Source organism: Schistocerca cancellata, chromosome 12 (genome assembly GCF_023864275.1).
Source record: "Schistocerca cancellata isolate TAMUIC-IGC-003103 chromosome 12, iqSchCanc2.1, whole genome shotgun sequence".
Classification (NCBI taxonomy): domain Eukaryota; kingdom Metazoa; phylum Arthropoda; class Insecta; order Orthoptera; family Acrididae; genus Schistocerca; species Schistocerca cancellata.
In genome coordinates this window covers 169,545,856-169,562,634 of record NC_064637.1, presented here as the reverse complement: position 1 = coordinate 169,562,634, position 16,779 = coordinate 169,545,856, and the positions used below count along the sequence as shown (strand labels likewise).

The window sequence follows — 16,779 nt, the reverse complement described above, 5'->3', positions numbered from 1 at the left end:
TCTACAATATTTCCGAACAGGGGCAAAAAACTTGATAGTGGCGCTCCCCCACCCCCCCTCCAACCTGCCAGAGCGTTTCAGACAGGACGTCAAAAATATATTTAAAAAAAGAAAAATTTTTCAGAAACATGTTTATTCTGTAGCGAACACCTTTCTGAAGAGTTTCATATATAAAACACATACGTTCGAGGAAATGTAAGACATATTATTTGACCTTAAGGGTGCCAAAGTGTAATGCCACGCCTCTTCACACTGCATTCCTCTTTCGCGCGTCACTGTATTTCGCTCTGTGGGATTCAAACTTGTATATTTTGTAATGGAAGCCATCAAACCTATATTTTGGGACAGTGGGAATTAAAATGTTCTATGGTGCCCCCAGTTGGCCGGTTTTGACATCCCACACCCCTTTTTTTTAAAGAAACAAAACAAAACAAAAAAGCCTCACAGTGGGATATTTGTGACCGGGGGAATAAGAAGTCTTTAGCAGAAAATTTGCGCTCTTTATTGCCTATTAGTTAATAACTTTCTCTTTTGTGTGATTAAAATTAAATATAGGAAACATAAGACCAGCAAAGACAAGGTACAATCAGGACAGTACACATTTCTTCAATCTGTAGGTCCAAGCACTATCTTCTCTCTACTCTTGCTACAGCTTTACATGACGTACCTTCCTTTCTGCGAAAGAATCTATTACCTCATCAAAATTCGTCAAACGTTTTGCTACATAAAAAAATCAAAATTTCGTCGCCTAATACTGAGAAACCAGTTAATAGGAGTAGTACCCAAGACTGGTGTGGTTTCTCGATTTGATTACGTCTATTTTGCCACTGTTAGCTAGATAAAATGAAATAGGCCTTTGTAATATTGCAGCAGTTGTAACACACGCCAAATAAACGAGACTGTTTTGGCACAAACAACGTGACAGAATAGAATTCTCCAGGTAACAAAATATTAAATGCCTATTACATCTACGAGAAACAAAAAAATTTATGTTAGGAAATACACTCCTGGAAATGGAAAAAAGAACACATTGACACCGGTGTATCAGACCCACCATACTTGCTCCGGACACTGCGAGAGGGCTGTACAAGCAATGATCACACGCACGGCACAGCGGACACACCAGGAACCGCGGTGTTGGCCGTCGAATGGCGCTAGCTGCGCAGCATTTGTGCACCGCCGCCGTCAGTGTCAGCCAGTTTGCCGTGGCATACGGAGCTCCATCGCAGTCTTTAACACTGGTAGCATGCCGCGACAGCGTGGACGTGAACCGTATGTGCAGTTGACGGACTTTGAGCGAGGGCGTATAGTGGGCATGCGGGAGGCCGGGTGGACGTACCGCCGAATTGCTCAACACGTGGGGCGTGAGGTCTCCACAGTACATCGATGTTGTCGCCAGTGGTCGGCGGAAGGTGCACGTGCCCGTCGACCTGGGACCGGACCGCAGCGACGCACGGATGCACGCCAAGACCGTAGGATCCTACGCAGTGCCGTAGGGGACCGCACCGCCACTTCCCAGCAAATTAGGGACACTGTTGCTCCTGGGGTATCGGCGAGGACCATTCGCAACCGTCTCCATGAAGCTGGGCTACGGTCCCGCACACCGTTAGGCCGTTTTCCACTCACGCCCCAACATCGTGCAGCCCGCCTCCAGTGGTGTCGCGACAGGCGTGAATGGAGGGACGAATGGAGACGTGTCGTCTTCAGCGATGAGAGTCGCTTCTGCCTTGGTGCCAATGATGGTCGTATGCGTGTTTGGCGCCGTGCAGGTGAGCGCCACAATCAGGACTGCATACGACCGACGCACACAGGGCCAACACCCGGCATCATGGTGTGGGGAGCGATCTGCTACACTGGCCGTACACCGCTGGTGATCGTCGAGGGGACACTGAATAGTGCACGGTACATCCAAACCGTCATCGAACCCATCGTTCTACCATTCCTAGACCGGCAAGGGAACTTGCTGTTCCAACAGGACAATGCACGTCCGCATGTATCCCGTGCCACCCAACGTGCTCTAGAAGGTGTAAGTCAACTACCCTGGCCAGCAAGATCTCCGGATCTGTCCCCCATTGAGCATGTTTGGGACTGGATGAAGCGTCGTCTCACGCGGTCTGCACGTCCAGCACGAACGCTGGTCCAACTGAGGCGCCAGGTGGAAATGGCATGGCAAGCCGTTCCACAGGACTACATCCAGCATCTCTACGATCGTCTCCATGGGAGAATAGCAGCCTGCATTGCTGCGAAAGGTGGATATACACTGTACTAGTGCCGACATTGTGCATGCTCTGTTGCCTGTGTCTATGTTCCTGTGGTTCTGTCAGTGTGATCATGTGATGTATCTGACCCCAGGAATGTGTCAATAAAGTTTCCCCTTGCTGGGACAATGAATTCACGGTGTTCTTAATTCAATTTCCAGGAGTGTAGTTTCACATTTCATTGCTACGCTCCAGTTTCTGAAGTATGAGATCGAAAGTAGTACGAAATTTTTATATAAATTCTGAATCGTCATAATCTTCCATATAGTTTGTGTGATGTCCCCATTTCTTCTCCTTCCTTGTTCTGACAAGCAATCTTGTTATCACTAATTCTGTAACCATCCCTCCATTGACGAAACTTCTTCTCCAGTTAACTTCACTAACCCTGCCAGAATCACTGGTTTGGCTACCCGCGTTTATTCTGCTGTCAGCCGTTATTACGTGGTCGTACAACGAACGCGTTTTCCGCGCTATGCCGAGAAAAGAACTTAAGCGGCTGCTAATCGGGGACTGTACGACTGGCCCTTACTAGCGTAGCGATCTACCAAAAGTTTTCTGTCAAAATTTCATTTTCTTGGATGCACCGACAACATTGTGTGTAATCTCTCTTACCTGTTTATTCCTGCTAGTCCTTTATTTCCACTCTGGTAATCTGAATCTATGGATTTCGCTAGTAGTTACAGCAACGCTGATCATTCGGACACCCAATCAACCACGTTTCTAGATACGACGGGGACTGGCCTCGCAGAAATATCACGTACACTATGCACGCATTCAGAAATCGACTTATGATTCGTTCAGAAATCGACTTATAATGTGTTCGCAAACGTTCAAAACCCAACAGGGATGCGTTCCAGAATCATGTGAATAATCAATAGACAACGTGCGCTGGATGCTACGCGCTTTGTGAAATAAGGTTTTTTTTTCTTCAAGAATACGAATGTGGCGCCGCCTGAAATTGAAGCTCGGGGCAGATACCCCGGTTTGCCCTCCCTCCTCCACCTCTCTCCACACCCTCCCACTCCAGAGATCTGGGCCTGACCGTACTTACGCACGTAATATCCGGTCTGAGGCGTAAATGTAGTCTGAAATCGCGCACTAAACACACGTCAAGCATTCTAGGTCGTCGCAAAGTAAGATTTTAGACAGCATTTTTTCACCTATAAATATGACGCACTGTCTCTGTATGAGAAGCACAGTTACGCAGATACGCCCAAAGAAGTACTGCAGTCACAAAAAATCGGCTTTAAAGTGTCTGAACACGTCTGAAATGAAGTTAAAATTAGTGCCAAAATTATGTGACACTGGAAAAAAATTCGGAAAACATTTCTAATAACACTTTTTCAGTTTTAAGATACAAATCATAAGCTACGCGTTTTCGCTGAATTGCAGTCCACGACTAAAGCATCCACAACAAGTGTAAACCAAAAGTGGTTGTGTTAACCGTATAGAATGCATACTTATTCATTATTTATATCTGTCAAACTATAAAAATATACCGAAGTATATAAATACACTTTCAAAACTTTTCTGATCTATAAAATTCGTTTTATACGAGCTGCACACTTTGAAGTATCAGGCAACGGAGAGGGACCAGTGCAACAATGCCCCTGGCGGAGCGCAAAACAGGCAAATCTGTTCCTAAGACTCTGACACAAAAGTGAGGAATTAGCTGCCCCCATCCTCATTTCCCCTTCCTAACCAAAAAAGTTGGCACGCGAACATACGCTGTCTTGGACATCGTGTCGGGGCCTGCCGGTGTGGCCGAGCGGTTCTAGGGACTTGAGTCTGGAACCGCGCGACCGCTACGGTCGCAGGTTCGGATCCTGCCTCGGGCACGGATGTGTGTGATGTCCTTAGGTTAGTTCGGTTTAAGTAGTTGTAAGTTCTAGGGGACTGATGGCCTCAGATGTTGAATCCCACAGTGCTCAGAGCCATTTGAACCATCTGAACTCCGTGTCGGCGCTCGCTAGTGCAGCTACTTGACGTGCCGTGGACACTGCAGAAATACTGAGAGCCACGTTGCCTCTATAGCCATCCATAATTGTAAAAAGTGTCGCTGCTGCAGGATTTTGTTCACAAACTGACGTCTCGATTACGTCCGAAACATGTTCGATACGATTCGTGTCGGGTGATCTCGCTGGCCAAATCATTTGCTCGAATTGTCCAGAATGTTCTTCAAACCAATTGTGGCCTCGTTGTTTGTGAACGGCTGAAAATGGTCTCCGAGAAGCCAAACATAAGCAGTTGGACCAGAGGACGCAGTGCATTTGATGCACAACAGTGCCGTCTCCGCGGGGGTCTATGCGTCACTTGAACCCTGCCGCCAACTTTACGATCTGAAATCGGGAGTCATCAGGCCAGACAACAGTTTTCCACTCGTCTAGGGTCCGACTGAGCCCAGGAGAGCACTGCAGGCCATGTGCACTCGCGTCGGTTGTCTGCTACCGTAGCCAAAGTTTGCCACCCTGCCCTAACGGATACGTTCGTCGTACAGTCCCGTGTCGATTTCTCTGGTTATTTCACACATCTTTGCTTGTGTGTTAGCACTGACAATTCCACACAAGTACTGCTGCTCTCGGTTGGTCAGTGTGTTGTCTGTGGTGAGAAGTAATTCCTGAAATTTGATATTCTCGACACACTCTTGACGCTGTGGATCTCGTTATATTGACTTCCGTAATTATACCAGACGTGGAATGTCACGTGCGTCCAGCTGCGACTACCATTCCGCATTCATTCCCACTGTGCAGCCGTAATCACATTGGAAACTTTTTCACACGTATTATCTGATTACAAATGACAGGTCCGCCAATGCACTGTCCTTTTGTACCTTGCGTACGCGATATTGCCGCCTTATGTATATGTGCATATCACTATCCCTCGACGTTTGTCACTTCAGTGTATAAATTCTTAATTACAATTCTACATCAATTACATACTCGTATACTTATTTACATGTATACTAATGCATAATTCTAATTATATGATTATTATGTGCAGTTTTACTGGTACATACAGCTACCCGAAGCACATTTCTTGAAAATTACTCTCTACGTATTCGTCAACTGTGTAAAATTCTCGCTGTTTTAGTAAAGTTTCAAAAACTTCATTGAACTTGTGTAAGGCAGCTACACGAGCTGTTTTTTGGCGATTTGTTGAAGAATTTAAAACTCACGAGTGTATGGCTATGGTGTGTGTGAGAAAGTCTTGAGTACGGTAAATCTACCAGGTTAGTTCTTATATTGTAGGGGAAAGTGGGGTAAGACGGGGTAGCGGGTTAAGGAGGAGTACTTGGCTTTACGGCTCAGTTAGTGATGTGGAAAACGTTTATACTGCTAGCAGGGATGGAGAAAAAGAATACGTGTAAGCGGCAGCCATTCTGAACTGTTAGTTTGCCTTGTGTAAGTTTCCCTCGACTGGCGCCAGTTTTGCTGGAAAGTTTCTTAGTGAAGTTGAAGTTTGGTGTTTAATACAGGTAAAATACATTCATTAACTGAAGCACTGTATATATTGGTGGGAACTGTTATTTTTGGACGTTATGCTACGTATATTATAAATACTTTTAGTCGAAACCTAACCTAAAACTAGCGATAAATATTCCACAATGTATCAGTGGGGCAAGACCGGATTTTTTTTCTATGGGGCATGATGGGGAACTACCCCATCTTACCCAATAAATTTTACACTTTCGTTTTTCGTTTGTACGGGGTTTCTAAAGTAGCTGACACTTTTCGTGTTCCTCAAACAACTCTAGAAAGAAGAGTTAAAGTACCTCGTGATCAGACAGAAAAATCGGAAAATATATTTACTGCGTCATCGAGTGGACGTGTGTATCCAAATAAAACAACTCCAATTTTTGTCAAGAGTCTACGGCCAATTAAAACAGTTTTTACTCCAGAGGAAGAGAATATATTGGTGGAATACGTACTAAAAATGGAGGAAAGGTTAATTGGTCTGAGAGCATATGACCTCAGAAAACTTGCCTGTCAATGGGCAGAGGAGTTGTGTAAAAAGCACACATTTTCTCAAGAAAAACAAGTAGCTGGCAAAGATTGGTTCATTGGTCTCAAACGCAGGGATCCTCAGATAACCCTCAGAAGACCAGAGCACACAAGTGCAGCACGAGCTGCAGCATTCAACAAACAGAATACAACTAATTTTTTTGGTTTGTTAACTCGACTTATTGATACACATCAATTTACCCTTGACAGAATCTATAATTGTGATGAGACTGGAGTAACTGCAGTACCAAAACATAGGCCAAAAATTCGGTCTTTAAAAGCTAGAAACCATGTTGATGTGTTATCTTCTGCTGAAAGAGGCGACACTGTAACAATAGAAGTATGTTGCAATGCAGCTGGTTCATATATGCCTCTTCTTTTCATTTTTCCAAAGGTTCGAAATAACGACCAGTTAATGAAGCCTGCCCTCCTGGAGCCTGGGCAGCATGTCACCCAAGTGGTTGGGTGCGATCCGATATTTTTTTTCAATGGTGTGAGAAATTTCTTGATTGGAGCCGAGCTACTAAGGAGAGGCCATTTCTCCTGATTCCACCCACACCAGAAACATGGATTTTACTGAGTTTGCAGGGGAAATGGCGTAGCGTTGTTGTGCTTGCACTCATCTCTTACAGCCTCTCGATGTAAGCTTCGTGAAGCCTTTGAGTGCTTTTTATGACCAGGAAGTTTCATGCTGGCTCAGGTCGAATCCAGGATGTGTTGTCTCTTTGTTCCAAATATCTAAGCTATATGGAAGGACTTTTGTAAAGGTAACAACTATGTCCACAGCAATTAATGGATTTCACAATACTGGAATTTGGACTACCAACCAAGTCGTTTTTAGTGACCATGATTATGCCCCATCTTAGACTGCAGATAGGCCTAGGTCAGATGTCACAGATAATGAACCCTCAACCCACGGGGCTACAAACACCGACCAGCTTTCTGCTGCTTTCAACTCACCTCAGCCTGCTGCTTCCGCCTATTTAGGCCAACCTCAACCTTCTGGTGTCTCCAGCCCCCATCAGTTTGCTGCTAAACCAGATATGTCAACTCCAGCTGTTGCCTCCGACATTCTCCTGGCTGATACTGCATATGAAATACTTGAAGTTGCTGCTCCAATTGCAAATATTCAGCCTGTTTCAAGTCAAATTAATGTTACTACAACTGCTGGAAAGGCTGTAACCATTCCAAAATGTCCAACACTGGTTCCCTCTTGCAGTTGCCTCAATTCAAAAAAGAAGAGCCGAAAGCATGGTAAACCAGCAGTTTTGACTGAATCACCCTACAAAAATGATTTACAAGCAGAAATAAATTTAAAAAGAGAAAAAGAAATGAAGCAAATGGGACAAACTAGGAAAAACTTGACAAAGAGATTTCCTCAAACTAACAAAAATACAACCATCACTAACCAAGTATTGCTAAAGAAGTCGAATAGTAAGAAAAAATACAAAAGAAAGGCAAAGAAATTAACAAAACCAACTTAAAACGTAAGCAGATAAGTTCCTCTTCATCAGAACCTTCTGACGCTGAGTGTCTTTACTGTGGATACTTGTACTCACAGTCTACTGAAGGGTGGATTCAGTGTTTTATATGCAGAAGATGGGCTCATTGCTCCTGTGCAGGAGAAGAAGATGAAGCAGTTCATGTTTGTGCACTGTGCAAAGACTGACCCCATCATGCCCCACTAGTAACCCCATCTTGCCCCAGTAGATGGGGCAAGATGGAAACTTGTCATTGTATTACGAAGACAGTTTTATATTGTAATTGAAAAGTCGAAACAAATTTGTTTGTACTTCGTTCTCAGCTATAATAATGTACAATTACACCATAATTTTTTCAAAACCTTCTGACTATGATTGTTGATTTTATGGCCCCAAATATATTAACTATCCCGTCTTGCCCTACTCTCCCCTAGAGATGAACATTGTACGATATTGCAGTGCCTGTGTTATTCTGATTATGATGCGTGTCCAAAGGAACGCTCACTGCGGCGACTACAGCCAGTGTGAAATACATTAAATGAATTCGCAGTTGCGAATAAGAACAACCAATAGCTGTAGAATGGACTGGCAACAATTAAAATTTGTGCCGGACCGGGATTCATACCTGGATTTCCCACTTATCATTGTCTTCATTCCTCTGCACAGCTAAACATTGTTCTTATTCGCAATTTCGAATTCATTTAATGTATTTCATACCGGCTGTAATCGACGCAGTGCCTGCATGTCCAAATTAGTTTGGCATCGTAATCAGAAAAATGCAGGCACGGCAACATCATATTTATGTGCCGATACCGGGCACGTAACTTCCAAGTACAACGTCTGACCTGTACGGGAATATACACGATCGATGTAGGAGTACAAACTGTAACTGCACGATTGACGGCACGTGTAGGTTTGGTCCTGGCCGTGAGTCACGCACGGATAGCCAAACGTTAAGGTGACCGCTTGCGATATGCGGGAAATCCGGGTTCGAGTCCCACTCCGGCACAAATTTTCATTGTCATTAGTCCATTCTACAGCTAATGGTTCCCCTTATTTGCAATTGAGAATTCATTGAATGAACATTCTTTTTTAGTCCAAGTTCCTATAAGTATTCATTAGCATATGTTTGAAACTTCCTGGCAGATTAAAACTGTGTGCCCGACCGAGACTCGAACTCGAGACCTTTGCCTTTCGCGGGCAAGTGCTCTACCATCTGAGCTACCGAAGCACGACTCACGCCCTAACAGCTTTACTTCTGCCAGTATCTCGTCTCCTACCTTCCAAACTTTACAGAAGCTCTCCTGCGAACCTTGCAGATGGTAGAGCACTTGCCCGCGAAAGGCAAAGGTCCCGAGTTCGAGTCTCGGTCGGGCACACAGTTTTAATCTGCCAGGAAGTTTCATATCAGCGCACACTCCGCTGCAGAGTGAAAATCTCATTCTGGAAACATCCCCCAGGCTGTGGCTAAGCTGTGTTTCCACAGTATCCTTTCTTTCAGGAGTGCTAGTTCTGCAAGGTTCGCAGGAGAGCTTCTGTAAAGTTTGGAAGGTAGGAGACGAGATACTGGCAGAAGTAAAGCTGTTAGTACCGGGCGTGAGTCGTGCTTCGGTAGCTCAGATGGTAGAGCACTTGCCCGCGAAAGGCAAAGGTCCCGAGTTCGAGTCTCGGTCGGGCACACAGTTTTAATCTGCCAGGAAGTTTCATATCAGCGCACACTCCGCTGCAGAGTGAAAATCTCATTCTGGAAGCATATGTTTGACAAGTACAATTCTGCAAGTCCTCATTGGAGCCAGACCTGGACTACATCTAATGGCTTTCTTCTGTCATTAAAAAATGTAAGCTGACTGGTGCAATTAACCACAGCAGTATTCCATATTGCAGGTGTAAGTGGAAGAACGGATAATAAGAGTAAAGTAGCAGATTCTTACTGACAATTTGTCATAATTTATGTAACAAAAATAATACTCTTCCTAGTTTGCTGCTTAAATAATGTGTGTGTCCATCCCATGAAAGTCTTATCAATCACAAGTCCAAATAATTTCACATTTCAATGGTCTGAGACTGGAAAAAAAGTCCTCCTGTTTTTGTTTTGTTAATAGACAGCTGGTTGGCCAGACACCAAGTCAACTCGATTATTTCTGTTTGGTAATGTTGGACACCTTGTAAGTTTTCACCTGTTCTCATCAGCTTGATATTGCCATAAGCACATTTTCACACAGTATGTGTAGTGAGAAATTATTTACATACACCATGAAGAGGAAGGGTCCAAGAACTGACCCCTGTGGTATTCCACATTTTATTTTTGTGGACCCTTTCCCTTCCTTGTGTATATAAATAATTTATCAAGTCACATACCATGTGAGAATGTGCTGTATGCTGACAACATCACAATGATAACAACAGGTAAAAAACTATCTTCATCCTCATCTCAATGTACATTGCACACTTGAAAATTACAAAAGTATGCCTGTGTCATCAGCAAAGGTTACAGTTTCTTTACTACCTTCTACTGTAATTGTAAGATCATTTATGTAGGTTAGAAACAGGAGGGAACCCACTACCGATCCTCGTGGCACTCCACACGTGATGTTCACTCGCTTCTGAGACTATTTTCCCGAGTACTGCAGGTACAGAGGAGTTGTCGTTCCCGTCCCTGGGATCGACAACTTAGCTGTTCACCTGGAAGTACCCCAACTGAACTGAGAAATCAGTCAGATACAATCCGTTAATGAAACTTTCTGCTTCCTGTTTGGAAAGCAAGATTCCATCCGTACAAGAGTGATGCCATTAACAACATAACACTTCAGTTTGGCGAGTACAATTTTGTGGTACATGCAAGCAAAAGTTATTCTGAAGTCACAGAATATTTTTTCTTGTTTATCTCTACTAGCACTTTATTTACGAGATATTTTATTGCTTTCCGTGCGGAGAACCCTTTGCAAAAGGCAAACTCAGAGGTGGTTACTAAATCCTGCACAGTTAAGTGAGTTAGTATTCCATCATAAGACACTTCCTCACACACTTTTCAAAAAAGACTGTTGAGTGACATAGGTCTGTAATTAGGGGTAGTTTTCATATCTCCAGTTTTGTTGACGGGTGTTGCTATAGCATATCTAAGACAGTCACAAAATATGCCCCAAGTCATTGACCGATTACGAAGATAGCTCGAGGGTAGTCCTATCTAGTCAGCACAAGTTTCAGCACCATCATAACAGAATTACTACTCTTTAGAGACCTAATGAAACCTGCAATCTCTGTCAAGTTGTATTTTTTAATGTGATCCTGTCCTGTCTTGCAGGACCGCTGGAGGAAACGTGGCAGCCGGATCAGACAATTCGGTGCCAGCAAGGCAGTGGGCACCGGCAGAGAGTGGGACACGCGTGGCGTGTTCTCCGGGAACCGAGCAGGCGGGCACGCAGTCGGGGTTGCAGACTTGTGACTTACCACCTGACCGAGCTCACATGCATAATTAGTTGATCCTGCACACATAATTTACCTATACTAAGTACACCGTGATCCTGCACCAAAAAATTCTTCATTAAAAAACAATTCTCTAAACTCACTGTGCATTTCTGGCTTCTGTTACGGAACAGATTATTCTTCGTACGGTTTACAACTATATTTCGTTATCAGTTCACTTCCTGTATAAAGAAATGGGAGCTAATGGTCAATAGGAGAGTTATCAGCAAGGAGGATAAATTTCCATTAACGTTTGTCAGAAAATTTGAAAGCAATTTTTGCAGATGGCTTGTTATACAATAAAATATTCAGATTAATCTAGTACAAATTGTTTAGGGCAGTTTTTGTTGTTTGCAATGTATTTTCAACATGTAAAACATTATCAGTATTCATTACGGAACTTGTTAAATGGGGAAAGAAACAGTAATAGTTAATGTTGTGGCGAAGCAGCTGTTCGAAACAAATGTCAAAGACTGTTTTTTCTGTACATTACGTATGGCGAGTCTTTACCACTGAGCAGTTGGTGAGCTGAAGTTCCTTCAGTTAGGTACAGTATAAGCCAGGTACGCACCTACGTTCAGTTCATTTCGGACGTCGACACTGTCTGGAATATCAGTGGACATATCATATATATTCTTTGGAGGCAATAACAACAATGGTCTTAGTTACATGTTGGCCACAAATAACTCTTCTTATCGGTTACTGTGCATAATTTTAAATTCTTTGGAGAACAACAATCCTTTAGGTAAATTCTGCTATGCCTTACTGCAGTTTATACACACTATAATTACCACCCTTTGCATAATTATTTCTCATCACTGCCACTGGTAATGATTCTTCAGATTAGTTGCAAATCTCGTAACAAAATGAGAGAGCCATTTTCTTGGCATAAAACAAGAAAACTGCTGCCATATTTCTGTAAGTACAGGTTAACGAGTCGTGTGTTGTACATATGTAGCCACCGTACAAACTATCGTAAAAGAACGGGGAACACGTCAAAAGTAACTGGTGACGTTTCGTATTATCGTGTAGACGACAGATTAAAGAAGTAGCTCCTCACTGCCTCCAGAGTATAAAGAGCTGTGTGATCTCCCTTGTGCTATAGTTTGTATTGCAAATGTAACTCCAGAGAAGGGCCATAACTATAATTTGGAATTGAAAGTTACGTTTTACAAATGAGCGTGTGCTCTGTTGCACGGACTCATCTCTGCATTGCTCACACCGAGGTTACCTTTCTTCCTTAAAGTAAGGACAACAGTTTCCTCCTTAGCTGCAAGGACAAGACCCCTCCACTTCAGGCCTAGAGTACATCGTAATATAGAAATAATTTAAGATGGGTTTTTTATAGACACGCGACGCCTTTGCTAGTGGTAGGAAAATATTGATCGTGTTGCAATATTCTTTTCTGTCTCTGAATATATTTACGTGTAAGATAAATGAGCTTAGGGCACAAATATAAACGTATGTATGTATGTATACATGTCTTTATATATATACACCTATATGTAAGACACTTGTCATAATTTGTTTCTGTAAACAGTTGTGGGTTATCCACAGATTGGGTGTCTGCAGGAAGCTGTTTACTTTAAATAATGAAAGGATATGGTATTATTTTTATATAGCATTTTTAATGTACTTATGTTCCAGTGTTCACCTATAAAAGAGAATTACTGTAATAGCAAACACATGCCACGTACTCTGATTAGTCCCATTGTTTTGTCTACGACTGTTATGGCTGCTGTTTCCCATTTCCTCCTGTTTATATTAAACGTGGAGAAGCTGGGCAATAGGCCTTCCTGTGGCTGGGAATGTAAGAGGAGTGTGCCCAGGTTTCAAAACCCTCACACTGGCTTTGAACAGCCTCATTCTTGTCTGAAGTCATCAGTGCAAATACAAGCAAAATGTCTATCATTATTTTTAATTGATGTAACATTTCTTCATTTAATGTAGCCTGTCTGTATGGAAAGGAACTTCACTAAGTACCCATGTTAGGATGGAAATGGCACATCATTTTTTTAAAAGGAAGGCACGGCCTGCCAGGAATGCAGTGACCAATGTAACCAAAATTCAGGTAAAACAGCAACAGATCACATACAATTTGACATTAATAAGTGGTTTCACTTGGAAGCAGTGAGTGTGACAAATTAGGTGAAAATTTACAGTATCGCAGAACATCATCAGATATACTTAATCAGCTCAGAGTGTAGTAATTTGCCCTGGTGGCAATATGTTAGGCATCAAAAATAGCTGGTGAATGGTGATGAACTGGGCGAAACTAACTTGTTGTCACCAATAGAAAGAGTATAAGTTACTACACTCCAAGCTGAATACGTAAAGCAAATTGTGTTTAACCTGTGGTTGTATTACTTGAATGTCAATTAACAACTTCTTTATTCTCAGTGCAGTCCTCGTAGGGGGTCTGTGCTTCTCCTCCTTTTTTAATCCACAAAAAAAGGAGGGACCACCAAGATCTCTAAAATACACCTCCATCTCAACAAAGGTCTCTTCATTTCAGTAGAACTTTTTACCTGCAAGCCATTTCTTCACATTGAGAAATGAACTGAAATAGAGCGTCATGAAGTTACACTGTGACAACTTTGGGTGAATGTGCTGAGCTGGTGCATTGTCACAGTGAAACAGCACTTCGTTCTTCACCAAATTTCCTTAAATTTCTGGTTGAGGTGTTTCAGTACCTCAGTGTAGCATTGTCGATGTCTGGAGCAGATTGACTAGAAGGCCTAAGGTATTGTTGTGGCAATAAGCTGCATAAAGTCTTTCAGATCTCACTTAAATTGTTCTGAACAACTTCAAGCTGAAAGTCGTACCCATCCGTCGTCTACAGCCGACAATCGTGACGTCTGTTGGACCGACACTTCTTTTGTCCCCCGTTATTATACGTAATATTAACTGCCTATCCTGTTGATACACTAACTTTTTGCTCTTTCATTCCAGTGTCAATAAGAATCATTTTGTCTCTTTCAATGGTTTCTTCTGTAGCAACATTTGCTCAGTGTTCTGCGGAACCTTCATCAAAAGTGGATGACCACCTTTAAATTTGGTGTACTAAAAATCTAACGTGTCATTGTTGGTGAAGGATCACCATTGAGAGCATCCAACTTCAGTTTTCTCTCGCCACGTTTTCACAACGAAAATGAAATGTGGAGGTAAATCACTAAACAATATTGCACTTTTCTGTATTGGCAGAAACTGCAAAGCACAACTGCTACATCCGTACTACCCTACAATTTGGTAACATTTTTGTAACAGCACCAACTTGCATTTGAAACAGCACCTATCTTCAATAAGTACTGACAGTGCTTATGTAATTCATCATTTAGCCTGTTTTCTGGCTATATTTTGTCTTCCTTAATGGGAGTTTCCATTTTCTTGCACAACAGTAATAATTTACTTGCACTTGTTAGCCTTTTGTATAGTTGTCTGACCAGTCTTGTATTATTCTATTGTGGATACCACAATACACACAGCTTTTATCATCAGTAGCTCTGAGTCTCCATACTCCCATTCCCAACTGCCAGATTGAAGAGTCACTGAATAAAAACAATCCATTAACTAAAAATTGATAGATTGGTGTTAGGTTGGTAATCTGATAACAATTGTGATCTTTCCAGAATGTGATTTTCACTCTGCAAGGTTTGCAGGACAGCTTCTGTAAAGTGTGGAAAGTAGGAGACGAGGTACTGGCAGAAGTAAAGCTGTGAGGATGGGGCGTGAGTCGTGCTCGGGTAGCTCAGACGGTAGAGAACTTGCTCGTGAAAGGCAAAGGTCCCGAGTTCGAGTCTCGGTCCGGCACACAGTTTTAATCTGCCAGGAAGTTTCATTCTCATTTTTATCAGTGCTCTGTAACATTGTTGAACGATGTTTCCAGGCATGACTTTCCACCTTCAGTTTGTTCTCCTAGGTTCCCTTTACAGTACCTAAAAGTTTCTGTCTCAATTTGACCTACTTCAGACACTGTTTCCTAACAATTTCCCTGCTTTATTATAGTATTAATCTGAACTTATTTTCTGGACACCTGTTGTAAATAGTCACTTTCATGTCAGGCAACTAGTATTTGATTCACTCTCTAGAATTTTGATGAGTTACATTTTTCTTTAGAGTAATCAGTTGAGAAGCAGAAAAATTTGCAAATACAGCAAATTTAATGCCTAATTTATGCCAAGTACTTTGCAATAATTATTTTAGTAGCATGTCACACATATATTTCCTTCTCTCTCACACTAGATCTCTTGTATTATAATTCCCCCCTGCCCTACCTTCTCACCAAGTGCCCTAAAGGGGCAGCACTTACATTTTGTACTTAAGAGGTTCACCAAAAACATATTAATTTCTGTGAAACTATATGCCAGATAATAACAAATTACAGCTGTTGATAGTCGTTGTTGTTGTTGTTGTGGTCTTCAGTCCTGAGACTGGTTTGATGCAGCTCTCCAGTAAAGCTGCATGCCCTCGGGAAAAATTACGGCCGTAGTTTCCCCTTGCTTTCAGCCGTTCACAGTACCAGCACAGTAAGGCCGTTTTGGTTATTGTTACAAGGCCAGATCAGTCAATCATCCAGACTGTTGCCCCTGCAACTACTGAAAAGGCTGCTGCCCCTCTTCAGGAATCACACGTTTGTCTGGCCTCTCAACAGATACTCCTCCATTGTGGTTGCACCTACGGTACGGCTATCTGTATCGCTGAGGCACGCAAGCCTCCCCACCAACGGTAAGGTCTATGGCTCATGGGGGTGGTTGATAGTCACTGAAGTAAATTTTAATACACAACTGACTCATGAGGGTTTTATGTTACTGATACAGTAAAAATGAACTGCGTACTTGCAATAGAGTCCACAGAAGACTGACCATTGTTTGTGTTGGCTAGGCTGCCATGTTTACATGTCATTAAAAGTATAAACAGGTCAGGCAGTCTCGAGAAAGTGTGACGTGACATTATCACTTCAATAAAATTGAACTTTCACCGCCATTTTAACAATATCAGTTTTGGATAGTGCAAGTTTATCATAATGTAACTTTGTTTAGATGTTATTTATGTCACGAAAAATTTTGGGCTGGCACGGCTCGGCCATTAACACTCAAATATTTAAGACGTTCAGTGTGTGATATAAAATAAGAGACTATATTGTAGTTACGTGAAAATGTTCTCAGGTGCTAGCACAATACCGATTATATCCAGAAAGTATTCATGCGTGCTCCTCAGTAATTTTACAAAACATCAGTGTTACAGTACTCGTATGTGGCCTTCTTGCTCAAAAGTTGTACGGAAGTCTTCCCACAGAATTTGAAGCATGGGAACTTTGCTATGAGACACTATAAATGATAGTTATCCTAGTTAACTGTCTCCTCCCAAGTGGACTATGATTGCTCACTACTAAGTTTTTGGGGAATGAAAATTAGGGGAATTGTCTACACCCAATTTCTTGTGTCAGGTCAATCTTTTTAAGTTAGGCACTATCAACATTAACTGAGTGTTCAAGTTTTGAACCAGTGGAAACCTACCACCATATTCATCTTCAACTGTCCCTCACCTTATGTCTTACACTCATCTACATAGTCAATG

At 42.4% G+C, this 16,779-nt stretch overlaps 1 protein-coding gene across 1 annotated transcript in view; it reads left to right on the top strand.

The window, feature by feature from the left end:
- Positions 1-12,795, top strand: part of LOC126109559 (acetylcholine receptor subunit alpha-like) — a 446,478-nt gene extending 433,683 nt beyond the window's left edge. Inside the window, exon 13 of the mRNA XM_049914574.1 lies at positions 11,042-12,795. The gene's annotated coding sequence lies outside the window, so the exon portion shown is untranslated. The remainder of the gene's footprint in view (positions 1-11,041) is intronic.
- Positions 12,796-16,779: the final 3,984 nt, after the last annotated feature.